The sequence below is a fragment of the Acinonyx jubatus genome, chromosome A1 (assembly GCF_027475565.1).
Source record: "Acinonyx jubatus isolate Ajub_Pintada_27869175 chromosome A1, VMU_Ajub_asm_v1.0, whole genome shotgun sequence".
Classification (NCBI taxonomy): domain Eukaryota; kingdom Metazoa; phylum Chordata; class Mammalia; order Carnivora; family Felidae; genus Acinonyx; species Acinonyx jubatus.
Genome location: NC_069380.1, coordinates 141921417 through 141939425, shown reverse-complemented (window position 1 = coordinate 141939425; position 18009 = coordinate 141921417). Strand labels below are relative to the sequence as shown.

At 44.5% G+C, this 18009-nt stretch overlaps 1 long non-coding RNA gene across 1 annotated transcript; it reads left to right on the top strand.

The window, feature by feature from the left end:
• The first annotated feature begins 681 nt into the window (after positions 1-681).
• Positions 682-11013, top strand: LOC106972149 (uncharacterized). The gene is made up of 3 exons (XR_001429807.3): positions 682-940; positions 10555-10630; positions 10748-11013. It is a non-coding gene; the product is annotated as an uncharacterized LOC106972149 (long non-coding RNA).
• The last annotated feature ends 6996 nt before the right edge of the window (positions 11014-18009 follow it).

Sequence of the window (18009 nt, the reverse complement as noted above, 5' to 3'; positions counted from 1 at the left end):
ATAAATCCTTCTCTGGATGGATGGAAATATTTTTCCATAACATTCAGAATTCAAAAAGAAAAACCACTGTAGATATTTTAAGCAGAAAAGGATTTAATATATAACTAGGTGTTTATTGGGGTGCCTGGGTGGCTCAACTGGTTATGTGTCCAACTCTTGATTTGGGCTCAGGTCAGGATCCCAGGGTCACGGAATTGAGCCCCACATTGGGCTTTGCATTGAGCGTGGAGCGTGCTTAAGATTCTCTCTCAGGGCGCCTTAGTGGTTCAGTTGGTTGAGTCTGACTTTTGCTCAGGTCATGATCTCATAGTTCATGAGTGTGAGCTCCGCATCAGACTCTGTGCTGACAGCTCAGAGCCTGGAGCCTGCTTGGGATTCTGTGTCTCCCTCTCTCTCTGCCCCTCCCCCACTCACACTCTGTATCTCTCTCTCTCTCTCTCTCTCAAGAATAAACATTAAAAAAATTTAAAAGATTCTCTCTTTGTGCTTTTCTCCCCTGCTCATGTACTCTCTCTCTAAAAATAAAGATAAAGAAATTAGGAGTTTATTAAAGTTGGAAGGGCTTGAGATATAGGTGAATCTCCAAGAATGACATCACAAACTGGCCTGCCAGGGAAGATGATACCTTTGCCAAAATTAGGAAGGTAGGGAATTAGAACACACTATTATGACTACAATCTTGGTGTTAGGAAGCTGCTGCTACTACCATGACAACTGAAGAACCACGAAGCTAGCAACTAAATGCTGGAATGCTGTTGCAGAAAAGCTCCACAACTTTGGTGGAAAATAGCCAAAAGCATCAGCCTCTGCCTCAGTTTCACGTCCTAAATCTTGAGTGGTATATGTAATTGGTGGAACTTAATTTGCATCCAGACCTCTGGATGCAAGGGAATCTCGGGAAGTAGTCTTTGGCTGTCCAGGAAGACAAATAAAACAGAAGGTAGGAATGGATGCTAATTGCTCATCTACCATACTCAACACACCTTTCTTTTGCCTTTTGTTATTCTTAGATTTTCCTTTATTATCCAGGGTTTCTGCTCTCTTCCCTCTGTCCACAGCTCACCAACTTCACAATCTTTAACTTTGTGGTACCTCATCTACTACCTGTTCCTGACATGTTTTTGTTACTCAAGACTCACACCTACTTCTTCTCACTCTATATTCTCTTTCAGGACAACTTCATGCATCAATATGTAAAAATTCCAAAACCATAATTTCCAGCCAAGCTTATTTCACACACAGTACCCATATATCCAATTGCCTACTGAATCTCTGTGTAAATATGTAATAGGCACCTCAAGCTCAACACATTTGAAACCAAACTGGTCATATCATATCCTCAAAGCTGCTCTGTCTCCTGATTTCCCTTATTAAATGGTGACATAATCTGTCTTATTTCCTGAGCAAGGAACCTAGAAGTCATTGTGGACTCCTCCTTCTTCCTACTTCCCATGTCTAGTCAATCACCAAGTGTTGAAAATTGTACTCATTAAATATCTCTCATATCCACCCATTCCTACTATTATCTCCAACTTGAACTCCTGCAAGGGCACCTTAACTGTTTTCTTGTTTCCTATATTCTTGTCCTTCAATCCGTCCTCCCTACTGTATTCAGCAAGCCTTGGTCCAAAAAATACATAAAATCTCTTAAGACCCTTATAGTTCTCCATATCCTTATGATGGAGTCCAGAGCCATTAATATGGTTTCCAAGGTCCCCAAATTAATATTCAACTTGTGTTTATGTATAGAGCTAGTTACATTGGCTGTTTAAATTCTGAAATTCTCCCATAGTTTGGAAATACCTTCCCTACGTCTTCACTAGCTATCAACTAAAGAGTTAATGCTGAATCTGGTCTGACCAGTTGGTTCGTATGCCAGTCTTCTCAAAAGTACAGACTACTGGACACTGTCATTGGCTTCCACCATAGTTGGCTCAATGCCTGTATCTTGGTGCTCCCTTTCCCCTCAAGCCCAGGTGGGTGTTGCTTGGACATCATTCTGGTTTCTTCAGCACACCAGCCCAATATGCTTCCCAAGTGCTAGTCCTTATGCTGACCAAGTCCTCTAACCAGGGTGTTCCCAAGTTCTGTGGCAGGGGATAACATTGGCCCTGGAAGACATGCTGGCACCCCAGGGTCCTCTGAGGCTGTGGCTAACTACCACAGGGCAGTGTTCCCTCACAGTAACCCTCACCTGGCCACACGTGGTAACTCCAGCCTCCACTGGAATTGGGTTCCCAGATAACGGGGGTGAAAAGTGGGAGAACAAATGGGTGGATGGTAAAAGGTCCCTGCAGGTTGTGGTCAGGTTCCAGGCAGGGTTTCCTCAGGAATGCTTGTCACTCCTGAGATATATGGACTCCCTTAGGAATGGTTTGGAGACCAGTGTGAAATTCATCCCTGTTGAAGTCCTCGTACATTTATTTAAGGCCTTGGTTAAAACCCACCTGATGCCCACCTGTCTTGAGAATTTACAATATTAATTTTATTACTAAAAATGAGTACTAATGCTACTGGTATATTAATTCAGTTGAGGACTATAGATCTCATAATCTCCATTTCATGGGTGAGAAAACTGAAGAACGGAGAGGCTATCTAACACCCAAGTGGCTGAGCCAGGATTCTAAATTCACAGCTCAGTATGTAACTGCCAACTTGAGCCTCTCATCTAGACTGGAGGATTAGGTTAGACTGAAGTATGTTAATCCAGCATACAATTTTCATGAGTTAGTCAATACAGAGTCAATACGAAAATTCTAACACAGTATTATATAGGCTAAGAAATTTTGTTGATTGCTGCCAGTTCAGCAAATGCTGAGAAAAATTCTGCATCCTAAAAAATATCATTTAAGTTAAGTGAATTACCTATCCTCTTACACCGAGCTCTCCCTGTTACTTAATGTCCAGCAACTTAATGGGAAACATCTTTCGAAAAGTTTTATCATGACTGTGGCACATCATTTATGCACTGGTAGGTACAGCAAGCAAAAAAACCTCACATCTACGAACAATTCGTACTATTATTTAAACCTCTTGGCAAGGAAGAGGTTGAATAATATCTACAATTTAGCCTAGTGAGAGAATAAAATGGAATGCACCTTGGGTGAATGTGATGACTGAGCTGTATTCATGCTCGGTGGTTAAATACGTGCACGTCACTCCTGCACAAGGCCTACACAGCCCTGCCCCACCGTCTCTCAGACTTCCAGCAATGCTGAAAGCTTCAGTTCCTCAGGATTCTCCTTTCTTCTTGAAACATTCTTCTCCCTACAACCTCAATTCTGAGCAACAGCTTAAGAATCACTTCCTTAGGGAGATCTTCCGAGACCTCTGGGATAGATAAAGTCCTCTAATTAGTTACACAATAGCAGAACTCCCTGAACTTTGCCCAGGAAACCTCACCAGTCATTATCATTGTCACTAATCCTGGCCTGTCCTTCTTGTGAGGCTATAAGCCCAAAGAGGGCAGGATGACCTTAGCCCTGCTTCCTGCTGCATCTCCAGGGTCCAAGCAGATGCCCCTAAATGAAAGAGTTGCTCCCACAGCTGTCTGTTGAATGGACATCTGTACGTGGTCCCTATATTTACCTTCAAGTTAGTAGAGTATGTAGATTCTTAAATTTTTATTTTATTTTGAGAGAGAGAGCATGTAAGCAATGGAGAGGGCAGGGGGGGGGGGGAGAGAGAGAGAGAGAGAGAGAGAGAGAGAGAGAGAGAGAGAGAGAGAGAGAGAGAATCTTAAGTAGGCTCTATGCTCAACACAGAGCCCGACTCAGGGCTTGATCCCATGACTCTGGGATCATGACCTGAGCCAAAATCAAGAGTCAGACACTCAACCAACTAAGCCACTCAAGCGCCTCTGTAGATACTTATTTTTAAATTGACTACTAAAACTTTACAAAAGTTAACCTCAAATGGTTTTTTGAGGGGATTAAAATCGGGATTGGACCTCCAGGTTCTTGCTAGGAGTCTTGCCAAGAGCCTTTCTCTAGGCCTGATTGTTTAATTGACAGAGAAGGACTTCTCATTATTCTTAGATTTTCTTTTATTGTCCAGGGTTGCTGCTCTCTTCCCTCTGCCTAAAACTCATCATCTTCTGAATCTCCATATTTGAGCTTGGGCAGGCCTCTCATGTTGGTTGGACTGGGGCAGCATTTTGATCAACAGACCTTTGCTTGCTGTTTTGTTTTTTTAAAACATGCAAATATTGTATTTGGTTGATCTGTGATTAAACAATTCTTGAGAGTTAAAGACCTCAGCTTCTTGGTGATCTCATAAAGTTTCCACAGACTGTGTGTCATTCATAACCTAAGGATCTGGAAGGAAACCCAACTTTAAAATGCAGTTCCCAGTGATTTCAGCCTGAAAGGTGATATGTCTGTTTTTCTAACATCTCAAAGTCACTGGAATGTGCATTGGCAATATTTCTAGACCAGATTTCTGGGGAACTGGCTCACTTGCCTAAGAGACACAGTTAAGTTAAAGACACTAAAATCTCAATAAGACTCTTGGCTACTCCTCTTCAACTACATAGATGCTTCTTTGGAGACTAGCGTATGTATTAGCTGACATAAACAAGCATAAGTCCTGGAAGAAAAGTATCATCTATCCGATATTAGAAGCTTCTAAGAGGGTCATTAAGAGTATCATAAACATTATATGTGTTCAAACCATTGGTTGATATAGTTCAACACTCATTCATTCATTCAACACATTTCATACCTAGGGGCTATCAACTAGGCTCTGAATTAAGCCCACAAGAATTAGACACAATCTCTGTCCAGTTGGGCAAACCATGATAGTGTGTTGGGAGAGGGTTCCACTGGTGAAAGGAGTGATCAGCATTGACCTGGAGGAATCAGGGAGGGGGTGCTACCCAGAAGAGGCTCCATTTAAATTGTGTCTTAAAGAATTCACGGTAGTTTATCAGACTTAGAAGAAAGTGGCAAGGGACTCTCAAGACAACAGTGTGGCAAAGGCATAGCATTGAGAAAGAGCACTCCACATTCCAGAAACATGTAGGAGCTTGATGTGCCTCGAACCCAGGTGTCTCTAGAGGGGCACCAGAAACATTTCTGAGGGAACATGGTGTCTTCATAGGCTGACCTTAATAACCATTACATCCAATATCCGTGAATTTACTTAGCCTTTTCTTGGACCCATTTTTTATTATTTTCATCTGTAACACCTTAGGGGGCAATGAGTTCCACTTATATGCTACAGGCTGTGTAAAGATGTACTTCCTTTTATTTGTCCTTAAATACTTCCTTAAATGATCACCAGCATTTTTTTCCTCTTGATAATTATAGCATTTTGGTACTCCCACCTAATCCCCAGGCATCACATAGATAAAGAATGAATTTGAAAGGCACCATTGAAATCCTGACTGGGGTAACTATGCCCACCTAAAAGCCCAAATCTACTCCGCTTACTTCCACCTGACACCCACAGGCTGCATGTTGCTTTTTTGTAACTCTTTCCCTCTCTGATGACCTCCCTTGATGTTACTGTTGTTCTTTTGTTTTAAAAATAAAACCAGAAAATCAATTTATTAATGTGCAAGAAGAACTGGATCTGCTACGTGACTCAGGGTAGCTGGAAGAGGACATTCTCCCCATGTAGCCAGGAAGCATCTGAGCCTGGGCTGATGGCTAGTAAGGATCTAGATACTGAATGGTGCCAGATGCTGACAGGCTGTAGTGTCCATCTCCACAATAAGGACACACCTGGCACCTAGACTAGACTGGCCCTGTCCGAGGCCTGCCTGCGCTTGCCCCCAGTGAGGTCTGGGAAGGGCCTTGCCAAGGTGAGGTCCTGGAGGGTCACCTGCTTCTGCTCCCATAAAGATACAGATGTTACAGGAAGGGAAAAGTTCTTATAGGTAGAATAAAAGATGGTTTCGTAACAATTTCCATCCTGCCCCAGAATCCTCTGGGACCCTGTCCTGAAACAGGGTGCTTTTAGCCAGAGTCATTCTGAAATTTTCAAAGGAAGGGACAGAGAAATCTAGTCTTAAACAATGCCTGGAATAAACTGTCAGCACCTCATGTTTGACTTTCCTCCTCCTGCTGAGAGAACAGAACTTGCCTGGATCTGCTCTGGGCCCTTTCCTCTTGGTTTTTCCTTTCTTCTTGGCTCACTTCCCCTGGGCAATGCCATCCACTCCCCAGGCAGCAGAATGGAGAGGCTGAACAAAGAGCACAGGGGCAAGTCTGATCCCAAGAGAAGGAGGGAGGGAGGGAAGGAAGGTGGGTGGACACAGCTTAGACCAGCCAGCAATGTAAGGGCGTTTGATAGGGCTGTGGGGGTATCCTCAAGCCAAGGTGGCATCAGAGGAGTCCTGGCTTCCAAGGAACAGGCTGCCATGATCAGTCACTGGCTGGGAGTGCCTATGGGAGGCACAGCCTCAATACATGGGGATGGATTTCAGAGAGCAGCATCTGGGCCTTGGGCAATTAAATTCCCTCAACTTAGAGATCTGTGAGGACCATGCTTTTGGCTGTCATACCTGAAGTCCTTGTCAACTCATCCCCACCTGGCCAGCTTGTGAAACTTCTTCAAGTTTGAAGGTCATATCCTCACAGAAATTGTCCCAAACCTTGGGACTGACCTGGCTTCCCTGTTGTTATAACATATAACTTCACTGTGAGTTCCAGTTTATTATCCAACTCCCTGAAAGCACTCTGAACTCCAGGAGGACAAGGACTGTGCCTATATCGTTACCAACCACATCCGCAGTACTTGGCAGTACTGGTGCCTGGAAGATACTCTAAGTGTTTGCTGAGTGAATGACTGACTGGCCACTGGTGCAGATGAGATAGCTCAAATTGTCCAACAATCTTGGCTTCAGAAAATAGGCTTCTTCTGAAATGCACTGTTCTAGATCTAAGCTTCGCCTGTATGGGGCATTTTCCATTTCCAGGCTGAGTTTTCAGAGCAGTTGAAGAAACCCCTTGAAGGAAACAGTCTGAGTCAGAGCAATGTTCCTGAGTCACAAGGGCGCAGTTGCCTGACTGCACCTGAGAATCCAGTCTGGACCAAGAGAGGTGGAGAAAAACGGAGAAAGTGGAAACGTAGGCCCCAGTCCTGCTTTGATCACTAACTGTCTTGCATTTCCTTTCTGAAACTGTATTTGTACGGCTTTTCCTCCTTGGGTTAAAAAGAGCGCTAAAATACATAATGGACATGAGAATGTGTCAGCAAGTTCTGATGCCAACCCAAACCTGGATTGTATTATGTTGCTATTGTTTATGGACTACATGTTTCAGGATGAGGATCATATGGGGAAAAGTGAGTGAAGGGAAGATGCCGATTAGGATGTTAAGACACTGCAAGATGTTTTGAGGGGAGGTTGTACCTTGGAAAATAGCACAGGGGTTCAGAGAGGATGGAGTTGCCTAAAGAGAGATTAAAAACTGTCCAATGTGTAAGGAGGGATGTATAAGCCATACGCGTCCATTCACAAGATTTTGCATCAGGTACAAAAATAGGACCCTAAGGTGAGCCTGGGTGGCTCAGTCAGTTAGGCTTCCATCTTCGGCTCAGGTCATGATCTCACGGTTTGTGGGTTCGAGCCCCGCATCGGGCTCTGTGCTGACAGCTCAGAGCCTGGAGCCTGCTTCAGATTCTGTGTCTCCCTCTCTCTCTCTCTGCCCCTCCCCCACTCGTGCTCCGTGTCTCTTTGTCTCTCAAAAATAATAAATGTTAAAACATTTTAAGAAAAACACAGGACCCTAGAATGATCACGTATTTTCAACTAAGACTCTTCATTGGGAAAAATGGGGGCAGTTCTGTGGTATGAAGTGGCACTTCCTGACAGAAGTCTGTCTATTCATTTAAGATGCTCAGAACTGTGTCCCTCAAGATGTCTAAAAAGCCTCAGCCAAGTTGGCCACAGTCCCAGGAAACATTACACGCTGCTGAGAACCATGTGTGTTGGCGACAGCCGCACTCATGCTCTGTGCACAGACCAGTTCAACCTCAGCCCACCAGGGATGACCTTCAGGGGCCCTTCTCTGTTTGCAGAGCACCTCAGGACACGAGCACCTTCCTCATGCCGGGAATGAATTGCTGAACGCAGGGAGAGCTGACTTCAAGCCTTGGCTTCACCAAGTCAATTCTGTGACCTCAGGCTACTTCCTTAAGAACCACTTTTTTGTCTACAAGCAGGGCGGAGCTGCTGCCTCCTCACAGGTTCGCAGTGAGGATTCCAGATAACGTGCGTCATGTCTCTGGCACACAGCAAAGGCTCAACAAATGAGAATCATTATTACTTACCTTAGTGGGCTGTGGAAAGCAGACCCGGACTGGGATCCTAGTTTTGCCACTTGGTAGCTTTTGGAGGCTCATTTTCCTTCTTTGTACATTGGGCAAAACACTACTTAACCTTCGGTGGTGGCAGAATTGGAAGAATTAATTTAGCAAAGGCACCTAATCAGGTTCCTGGCACACAGTCGTATGCAATAAAAGTTATCTGTTACGATCATTTGTAGATAAACAGAATGAAAATTCTTGATGTTGGTTTGTACAGAGCAAGTATGTGTAAGCAGAACAAGCCAATTTGAATTATTCTGTGAGAAATACATTGTCTTCTAAAACAGGTAGCCTTACTTCCCCAGGTTAGACCAGTTCTGGACCTGTGGGGAGCAGAGGCTAGGGACTGGCACAGCGCTCCGAAGGGTCGGCCCCTCTCCGCCAACCTATGGGGTCCTCCTTCATCTGTCCATTTTCCAGGAGACGTTTGCTCCTCCTGCCTCAGGTCCCCTGAGGAGAGTGGGAGCAATAGGTCACCGTTATTTAAACTGCCACAGAATTTTCAGACCATGAGACTCTCGTCTCTCTCCAGTTGGGGCTGGCCCATCCCCAAGAGGGAAGGAAGCCAGGAGGGGGAGGAGGTTATAAAACCATTTTATATCCGTCCTGTTTTTAATTGATTTCACAGCAGGAGAAGAAAAACCAGAATCCTTCCCACATAACCTTTCAATGTGGGAGTCCTCCTCTGGTCGGGAAACCCATCTGGAAAGAGCCGCAGCAGGGCTGCAGGTTCTGTTTTCCTCCCCAGTGTTGGAGCCCTGGCAGCGCCCTCCCTGAGGGGTGCCTCTGTGGGTCCCCTGTGCACCTCCTTTGCACACTCACTTGCAAACGGGGGTAGCCCTGCCTCTTCCCTGGTCTCCAAATGGGACCAAATCTTTCTCCCTTAGGTGCAGCCCATGTGTCAGCTAGGGCTGCTAGTCCATGTCATCTAGGTACGTTGGCCCAACTCCACAGCCCGTGCCCTGGGGGAGCCAAGTCCTCCTGGGATTCCTGGGTGGGGTTAGGGGTGGCTAACATTATGTAATTACACTTGGTCTTTCTAGTTTTCAGCGTCTTGTTCCATAAGCATGGCCCTCAAAACAGTGTGTGAAGTATTCTTTGTCAGGGTTTGGTGGTTGTAAAGAATGGCCACATAACACTACAGAGAAAAAAAAGTCAACATGCATGTTTAAGACTTCCATTCCTAGAAGATGGTTTGGCCATCCGGCCGTGGGTGTACGTGTGTGTGTGTGTGTGTGTTGGGGGGATTCTCTGTATTTATTAAATGTTTTTAAATATCAACTCTGTCTCTAGGGAGGAGAACTGGGTGACTAAGGGACTAGGAGACAGGGAGACTTTGTATACATTTTTATCCTTTCGAATTTTACACCGTTTACACGTATAACAATTATGTGCCTGTACGTGCAAACATGCACACATATACCATATCCCTTATGCTCTCTCCCTACTCCATGCCCCTATTCCTTTCTCTCTGCAGAGACAATCCTTCAAGGGATAATTTCAAAAAGTCTTCTGTTCCCAATTTACCAATGCCTCAGTAGTTCCTTCTACCTGCTCTGAACCCTGACAGAATTTCCCATCAGTCTTACTATGGTTGGGACCTACTCACAAACTGCCTCATAGTGTAACCTCCTAGCATAACTGCCTGCCTCCTGAAGATAGCCCTCGTCTCTCATCAGTTGCTTAAGCATAGACTGGCAACAGATTCGTTTCTTTGGATCCCTCACAGAACATAACTGAATCAAAGAGTTAGAGGCGAAGGCACAACTAGACAAGTCTGAAGGACAAGGGCATGGCTAAGACAAAATGCCTTTGGAACCTACAACAAGTATCTGGTTTAAGCTCTTGCTGCTTCCAGAACCAGGTGGAGTTGGTAGCAGTGAAAAGCTGCTTGTCATTGGACTACTACTGTTCTCTCTTCCGTTGCAACCAGATCAGTTGGGTCTCTTCCAGGGATGCATTTTGGACAAAGTCAGATATAGGAACATGTAACCCTATGGACAATTGTGGACTAGGTGTCTGAGGCTAAGACTTTCACAATTTTTTCTTTTTTTAATCAAAAAAAAAAAGACTAAACAGAAAATGTCTTATGAAGCAAATGGTCTTAACCAAACCTTTCTTCTAAATAAGGGAAAAGACAGCAAGTGGGAGGAGAAGGCCAAGATGGTGAGGAGGGAGGGTGAGAAGACCCCAAGCACCAAGGTCTCTCATTAAAAAGCCATCTTTCCTGACATCTTACAGGGAAACTACTCCTCTCTTTGGAAGATGGAACCAGAAAAGGAAACCGCCCTACACCTGTAGCTGACCTTTGCAATAGGTACTGGGAGAGGAGGGGGGCCCCACCTCCCAAAGACCTAGAGGCTTTTAGGGTGCTCCCTGCCCTCACCTGTTTAGCATCAATAGTTATGCCCCTCATTTTGTGCTGCTACCACAGGAAGCTTCAACTCTAAACCTAGGCCTGTGGGAGCTGCCCCAGTTCCAGGCACACAAGGCAAATGGCTACATCCTTGCTGCCTCAGGCCTCCTCAAAATGCATCTTCCAGGAACCGAGAATCCACCCTGCTCCACAAGGAAACATGGGAGTGTCAGCCAGACACCTTCTCCTCTGTCATCTCCCACAGTCCTTCCATGTCTAATTCCTGAAACCCAGATGTCTGCTTCAGGAGCCCAAAATAAAGTCTCAACTGTTTCATGGTCAAACCCGCATCTGTCTGGGATTAGCAGAACAGCTACTTTGCACCCCCGCGCCACCCCTCACCCCTGTCACCTCCCTCCACTCCCAAGGGTCTCCCTCTTCCATTTCTGGGAATCCCTGAAGATGCTGTGAGGGTGAGCATGTGTCACTTTATCTACCACTTGAGGCTCCAGTGCTGCGGTCTGGGGCCCCCAGTTCATCTCACGCTGCCTCCCATAACTCGGCTAGCCAGGATGTGCTGTTTTACTAAAGGAACTCGCTTCAAGTGGCAACATGGCACCTCCCCCATCCCCACCCATCATTAACTCCCCAGTCTAGGACAGGTGACAATATGTCCTGAATGTCTGGGGAATAACAGAAGGGGATTGTTGTGTTCCTTGGAGTCACAGGCCCTGGACCCCCAACCTTAAGGCCATGTCTACCTCCTATCAGTCTCCTGTATCTCAATAAGATTATTTAGAAGATATCATGCCAATGCTGAGTGGATCCCCCTCCCCAACCCCTCTCCCCAGAGAACAGGGAGTGTTGCCCCCTATTCCCAGACTCAGGTCTGCTCATGCTGACTCAGCCCACCTGGCCCTGGGAATCTCCATTTCCTTCAAGAGAAAGCCCCTGAGAAGTTCTCCAGAGCTCAGATAAGACAAGTGCACTACTCAGCCTTGCACTGCCTGCACTATACTAATTTACTCACCATGGGGGGTGTGGTAGGCAGAATAATGCACCCCCGCGCCCAAGACATGCACATCCCAATACCAGAACCTGTGAATTCATTAGGTTACATGGCAAAGGGGAATTCAGGTTTCAGATGGAATAAAGCTTGCTAATTGGCTGACCTTGAGTAGAGAGATTCCCCTGGATTATCCACAGTACTGGCTTTGAAGATGAAGGAAGGGGCCATGTGCCAAGGAATGTAGGTACCTTAGAAGTAGAACAGAGAGGGAAGCCTGGGTGGCTCAGTCGGTCAGGCGTCTGACTTTGGCTCAGGTCATGATCTCGCGGTCTGTGGGTTCGAGCCCCGCGTTGGGCTCTGTGCTGACAGCTCAGAGCCTGGAGCCTGCTTCTGATTCTGTGTCTCCCTCTCTCTCTGCCCCTCCCCCACTCAAGCTCTCTTTCTCTCTCAAAATAAATAAATAAACATTAAAAAAAGAAAGAAACAAATAGAGCAAAGAGTCTCACAGCCTCCAGAAAGAAACACAGCACTGCTAACTCCTCCATTTTCTCCCCGGGAGAACCATGTCAGATCCTGACCCAGGGATAGGATACTGTAAGATAATAAATTTGTGTTATTTGAAGCCATTAAGTTTGTAGTGGCAGCAGACAGGAAACCAATACATGGGGGTTACAAATAATTTAGTCTAAATCCTTGCTTCAGGAAATTTTTTCTCTCATTTCTTACCACTTTGCATCTCACTCTGCAGTGGTCACAGTCAGATGTATGATGTCTGTATCACTTGTTCCAAGAACAACCTGCTTTACTTTGGTGTGAATAACGATTTCATCCTGGTGATTTCCTCGAAAACAAGAGAATCGGTTCCAAAATTACAGTGTCCATCTCCAGAAACCCAAACGGCAGTGCCCATACTACAATAATACACACTTTGAGTTCCTCTTTTCTAGACACTGAAAAAGAAATCACAGCAGTCCTCTCTCTAAGCCATCTTCCTGCCACTCCACTGCCATTAGTGGGGCTCAAGCCAGTTCTGTCTCTTGCCTGGAAAACTGAGACAGCCTTCTTCTGTCTCCACTCCTCCTCCCAACACTATAGTTGAAAGTCTTTGTAGACGTTGACCATCCCTCTGTTGACAAATGTTCAATGGGCCCCATTGCCCTTAGGATAAAGCACCGGGCTCTAACCCGGTCCCTAAGCCTCTGCACACTCAGCCCAGCCCACATTTCTGGCCTCATTTCCAGCACACGCAGAGCTATTACCAGAGTCATTCTAGCAAACGTGTGCTCAAGGAGCAGGGAAGTGTTGAGCTGTGGGATGGGCTAGGCAAGCAGAGTCCCACCGTTTTGAGGATTCAAATTTGTAGGACATAGCTGTGGCTGGTGCACACTGAATTGTGCCCCCCCCCCCCCCCCCCGCAAATTCATATGCTGAAATCCTAACCTCTGGTACTCCAGAATGTGACTTCATTTGAAATAGGGTTGCTGCAGACGTACTTAGTTAAGATGAAGTCACAGTGGAATAGGGTAGGCCTCCAAGACTGGTATTCTTCTAACAAGGAGAAATCTGGATGTAAACACATACACACACAGGGAGCAAACCACATGTAGACTACAGTCACACTGCCACAAGCCAGCGAACACCAGAAGCTCGGAGAGAGACCTGGGCCACATCCTTCCCTGATGCTTTCAGAGGAAGTGTTGCCCTTCTGACTTCTGAGGTTTTGTAACCTCAGAGGTGATAAGTTTCTGTTGTTCTAAGCCCCCCCAGTTAGTGGCATTTTACCATGGCAATCCTGGGGAACTAATCAAGTGACCCTACTGGCTTCTCATCACCTACAGATTTCTCCAGCATTCCGGTACACACAGCTCTGCGTGTGGAAACGCGTACACTGAAGGAAAGATATGTGAGTGTAGAGAAGTTTGCATTTCCCAAAGTCCACCCAGTTTGTTGAAATGAAACACGCCCTTTACACTCACAGGGCTTCTCAACGCCCTGAAAACCAGTTGCTAAGAAGAATTCATTCAAGGATACACATTAGTCAATTTTGCCCTCCATGAGTGGGTTTGTTCTCTCCCTCCTTAGAGATAATGAAGACGACTCAGTAACAACTCTGTATTCTCAAAACATCCAGTGTTCCAATGAGAACAAGGCATGGCTTTAATCTCTTTCCTTCGCTCCTGTTTCTTACTTCTGCAAAGTTTGCCCCAATCCTTGTGTTCTCTTAATTAAAACCAAAACTGACTCGACTGTTGAGTCCCAGTTAATAAGAGGTGAGGCCAGCTTGGCATGTCTGTGTTCTGAAAACTGCCCTGAGCAAAATGTGTGTGTGAGAACAGTCTGCCAGGGGAATGGCAAAAACAAGCCGCCCCTCCCTAGCCAGGATGGCTGTTTTTTGCATGGGATACAGGAGGCTCACTTCCACGCAAGTCCTAGTATCCTAGGAAGCAGAAGAGGCTGGGCCCAAGACCCTGTTGCTCTAGGTGGGTAGGGTGGGGTCAGGTCGCCAGGAACTCATCAGACTTGACAGGAGGCTGCAAGCCCTGAGGATGATCTCTAGGTGGAGAAAAGCCTAGGGATGAGCCAGGCTTGGGCAGAAGGAGGGGAAAGAGCTAAAAGGAATGAGGGAGAGGCTGAGGGGGAAACCGTGGTGGGGCTGACAGATGCAAAGAGCTCTTCACTGTCTGACCCAGTGTCTCGTGGTCTGGCCTCATACACTGTCTGTGGGATCCTCAGTCCAGTCCTTGTCAACCTGGCCAGCCAGAGGTGGGCTTGCACTCCAGGCAAGGCTGGCCTTGTATTAGAAGGGCCAGAAAATGCCATGTAAGAACTTCAGTAAAGCCCAACCCATGCCCCCACCTGGGCGCCTGGGTGGCTCAGTCAGTTAAATGTCTGACTACAGCTCAGGTCATGATCTCATGGTTCGTGAGTTCGAGCCCCATATCAGGCTGCGGGCCGTGAGGCTTGCTTCGGATTCTGTGTCTCCCTCTCTCTCTCTCTCTCTCAGAAAATGAATAACACACTAAAAAATTAAAAAAAAAAAAAAGCCCGACCCATCCCCCAGATGTCTTCCCCACAAGCCTGACGTGTGCCCCCACTTTGCACTTTGTCCCTATAGATTTAATTTTTGTCTCGGAGTAAATAATTTAAAGCCAGGACTTCTTTAATGTTTACATACTCCAAGCATAGTCCTAAATGTCATGCATGGGTTAACTGATTTAATTTGTGTAACAGCTTTGTGAGGTAGGTGTCATTATTATCTCCATAGTTCCAATGAGGACACTGAGGCACAAGCAATGGAGTAATTCACCCGGTGTCATCAAACCGTTAAGTGGTAGCAGTAGAATTTGAACCCAGCCTGGCTGGCTCCAGAGTCCACGTTTTTCCCATTGTGCTTCACTAATTCCCCAAATGAAAACCAGTACCTCAGGAAATTTACCACCATGGCTTTCAAAGCCTGGTGTTGCTCCCTAATTGGGGCTTTTTTAGGATGAGAGGTTGTTTTGAAGATAATTAATGAGAAACATTTGGAACCTTAACCTCTGGGCACCTGCTGTAGTCTTCCAACTGGGTTCAGTAACAATTACCATTCACACTCTCCTGCCTGCCCACACACCCCTGAGGTGTTACTGAAAGGCAAGAAGGCAGATTCCACAAATCCTAACACTCAGTCTCGTTACTTTGTAATACTGTGTGTAAAGGCAGGTCCTGTGACTGGCAAAGCTGTTACAGCAAGCACCATTATTTAATTTTTGGAAGCCAAATTAAAACACTGGATGATAGGAAAAGTAGTCTGCTTTTCATTTGAGGTTATTGGCACTTTTCTCAGGAAAAATACCAACTAAGCTGCTAAAAGCAGTGGGATTACACAATAGTATTATCACCAAAAACAACAATGGTCACAAACAGTCCTCTTGGGCAACTATTATGTGTTAACTGGGAATTACCTGCTTCATTTCCCAGTTGAGGGCACAGAGAAAATAAGGGTTAAAATGACTAACCCAAGGTTGTAACATTAGGTTAATGTTCAGTCTTAATCGTATATTAAATCACATAAACTTCTAAATATGCAAATACTTAGGACCCACTCCAGATCTGCTGAGTCAGGACCTCAAGTGGGTGGCTTCTGAAGGGCAGCTGGGGTTGACAGCCTCTGACTGGTTAGTGACAAGTATCAGTAGCCAAGTGTCTTGATTCTCAGGGTGACTCCCACTCTCTTCCCTATCTCCTGTTGCCTACTTTCCCACTGTCTGTTATTATTCCCAGGATGTAAAAGAAAAATAAAAAGCAGACACATGGTCATCTCTGTTTTGTACTCCTACACAAAACGTTTAAGCAACATTTCCCTGCAAATGCACTGCCCGCATGCCTGTCTGGTACTTAGAGTGTATGAAAAGTATTCCCTGACCCTGTACCATAGAGTCATGTCTTATAAGCAAGTGATGTCACTGTATTAAGTTTTATATGCCAGCGTAGTTCCTGGCACAAAATAGATGTTCAATAGATGTTTGTATATAAAAGAGTAGAATGGAGGCTGTGAAGGAAATTGCTGAGTGCACAAGCGAATACGAACAATTGGTATCTTTTATTTCCAGGGCCCAAGATATTCTGAGGATAACTAATTCCTCTCTGTGGCAGTAAAGAACATATTTCAGGATTACTTAAGAGATTATCAGGAAATCCTGGTCAACAGCACAGATTGAACTGACTTGGCAAGTTTCTCATTATGCTCCAAGCCCATATAAATTCTCTATAAAATATAATGACAACAACAGCAGCCACATGTGTTGCTGTTGTTGTCATTACTATTATCATCATTATTTCATAGCCAAACTCAAAACTAAGCAAGGAAAATTCCCAGGTCCCAGAAAAGAAGTTGAAACTCAAACCCAAAAAGTTGAGCAGGTGCTAAGAGCAAATGGCCTACAGGGATACCAGAAATAGGTGTTGGCATTGAAGTTGGGTTTTAAGACACAAAGAAGAGAGAATTAAGCCTCTGGCTGGCTGGTGGTTAGAAGCAGAGACTGACCTCTTTGAATAAAGCTAAAAGCCAGAGAAGGCTGTTCCTTCCATGAAATAAGGACTAGAAAACTCAGCCCACTGGTCTAAGGATGTGGCAGGAAGCTGACCATCTGCCCAATGTTGTGGGTGGTAAAAAAGTAGACCTCTAGAAATCAAACTTCCAAAATTGTACCATGTGCGGGTGTTAGTCAAAATTTCTCCAAACCATAACCAAAGGAAGTTACAGTAAAAAAAAAAAAAAGAAAGAAAGAAAAAAAGTATCCAAGAATTAATCCTACAAAGGGCTAATGAACCAAGTACAACAGATGCCTGCATAATACAGGCTCATCAGGCTCTATAGGAAATGCTACTTACTGAAGATGAAATATGTCTTATATCATGAAGAAAGGGAATTATCTTGAAATACAATCACAGTAGCACTTCCTGATATTAAATGCACCTGGAAAATACAGGCAAATGAACAGGAAGCAATAATGGAATACAGTAAGGTGGTTGGGACAAGATTAATATAGAGATTAATGCATAGTGGTCTTCCTCTGTAAAAGCAACAACCATTTGGAACATATAGTAACAAAGAAACCTCATTTATAACAGCCACTACAACAAAAATATAAATACCTAGAAATAAATAAGAAATATTTAAAATCTATAAGAAGACAACTTTAAGATGCCACTTAGAGATACCAAGGACAACTTGAAAGAATGTAAAGACTAACCCTATTCTTGGAATTTGAAGAAATGACCAAATTTTTTCAAAGTTGATGAAAACTATATACCCATAGATCCAAGTTCAGCAAATGAGTAACAAAGGCAAAAATCTTAAAGGCAGCCCAAACAAAACAAACACATTACATCGAGGGGAACAAAGATTTAAAAAAATTCTAGTGACTTCTGAAAAGAAGTAACAGAAGATGAAAGAAAATGAAGTAACATTTGTGAAGTGCTGAAAGGGAAAAAAGCTATTAATATAGAATCTATATCCAGTAAAAATATTCTTCAAAAGTAAGGACAAAAATAAAAACATGTTTTATTTCAGGGAAGCCAAAACTAGGTGCATTCATTGCCAGCAGACTCACACTAAAAGAAATGAAGGAGGGTATTTTTCAATCTGAAAGAAATAATACCAGAAAGAAATCTGTGTCTGCACAAAAAAGATAACTAAAGGTAAAAGATAAATATTTAATATAAAGGGAGAAATATAATATACTTATTTCTCATTTTTAAACTTCTTTAATAAGACATTTGATTGTGTAAAGCAAAACTGGTAACAGTGTATTGTGGGCTTTGTAACATTTGCAGGGGCAAAATGTAT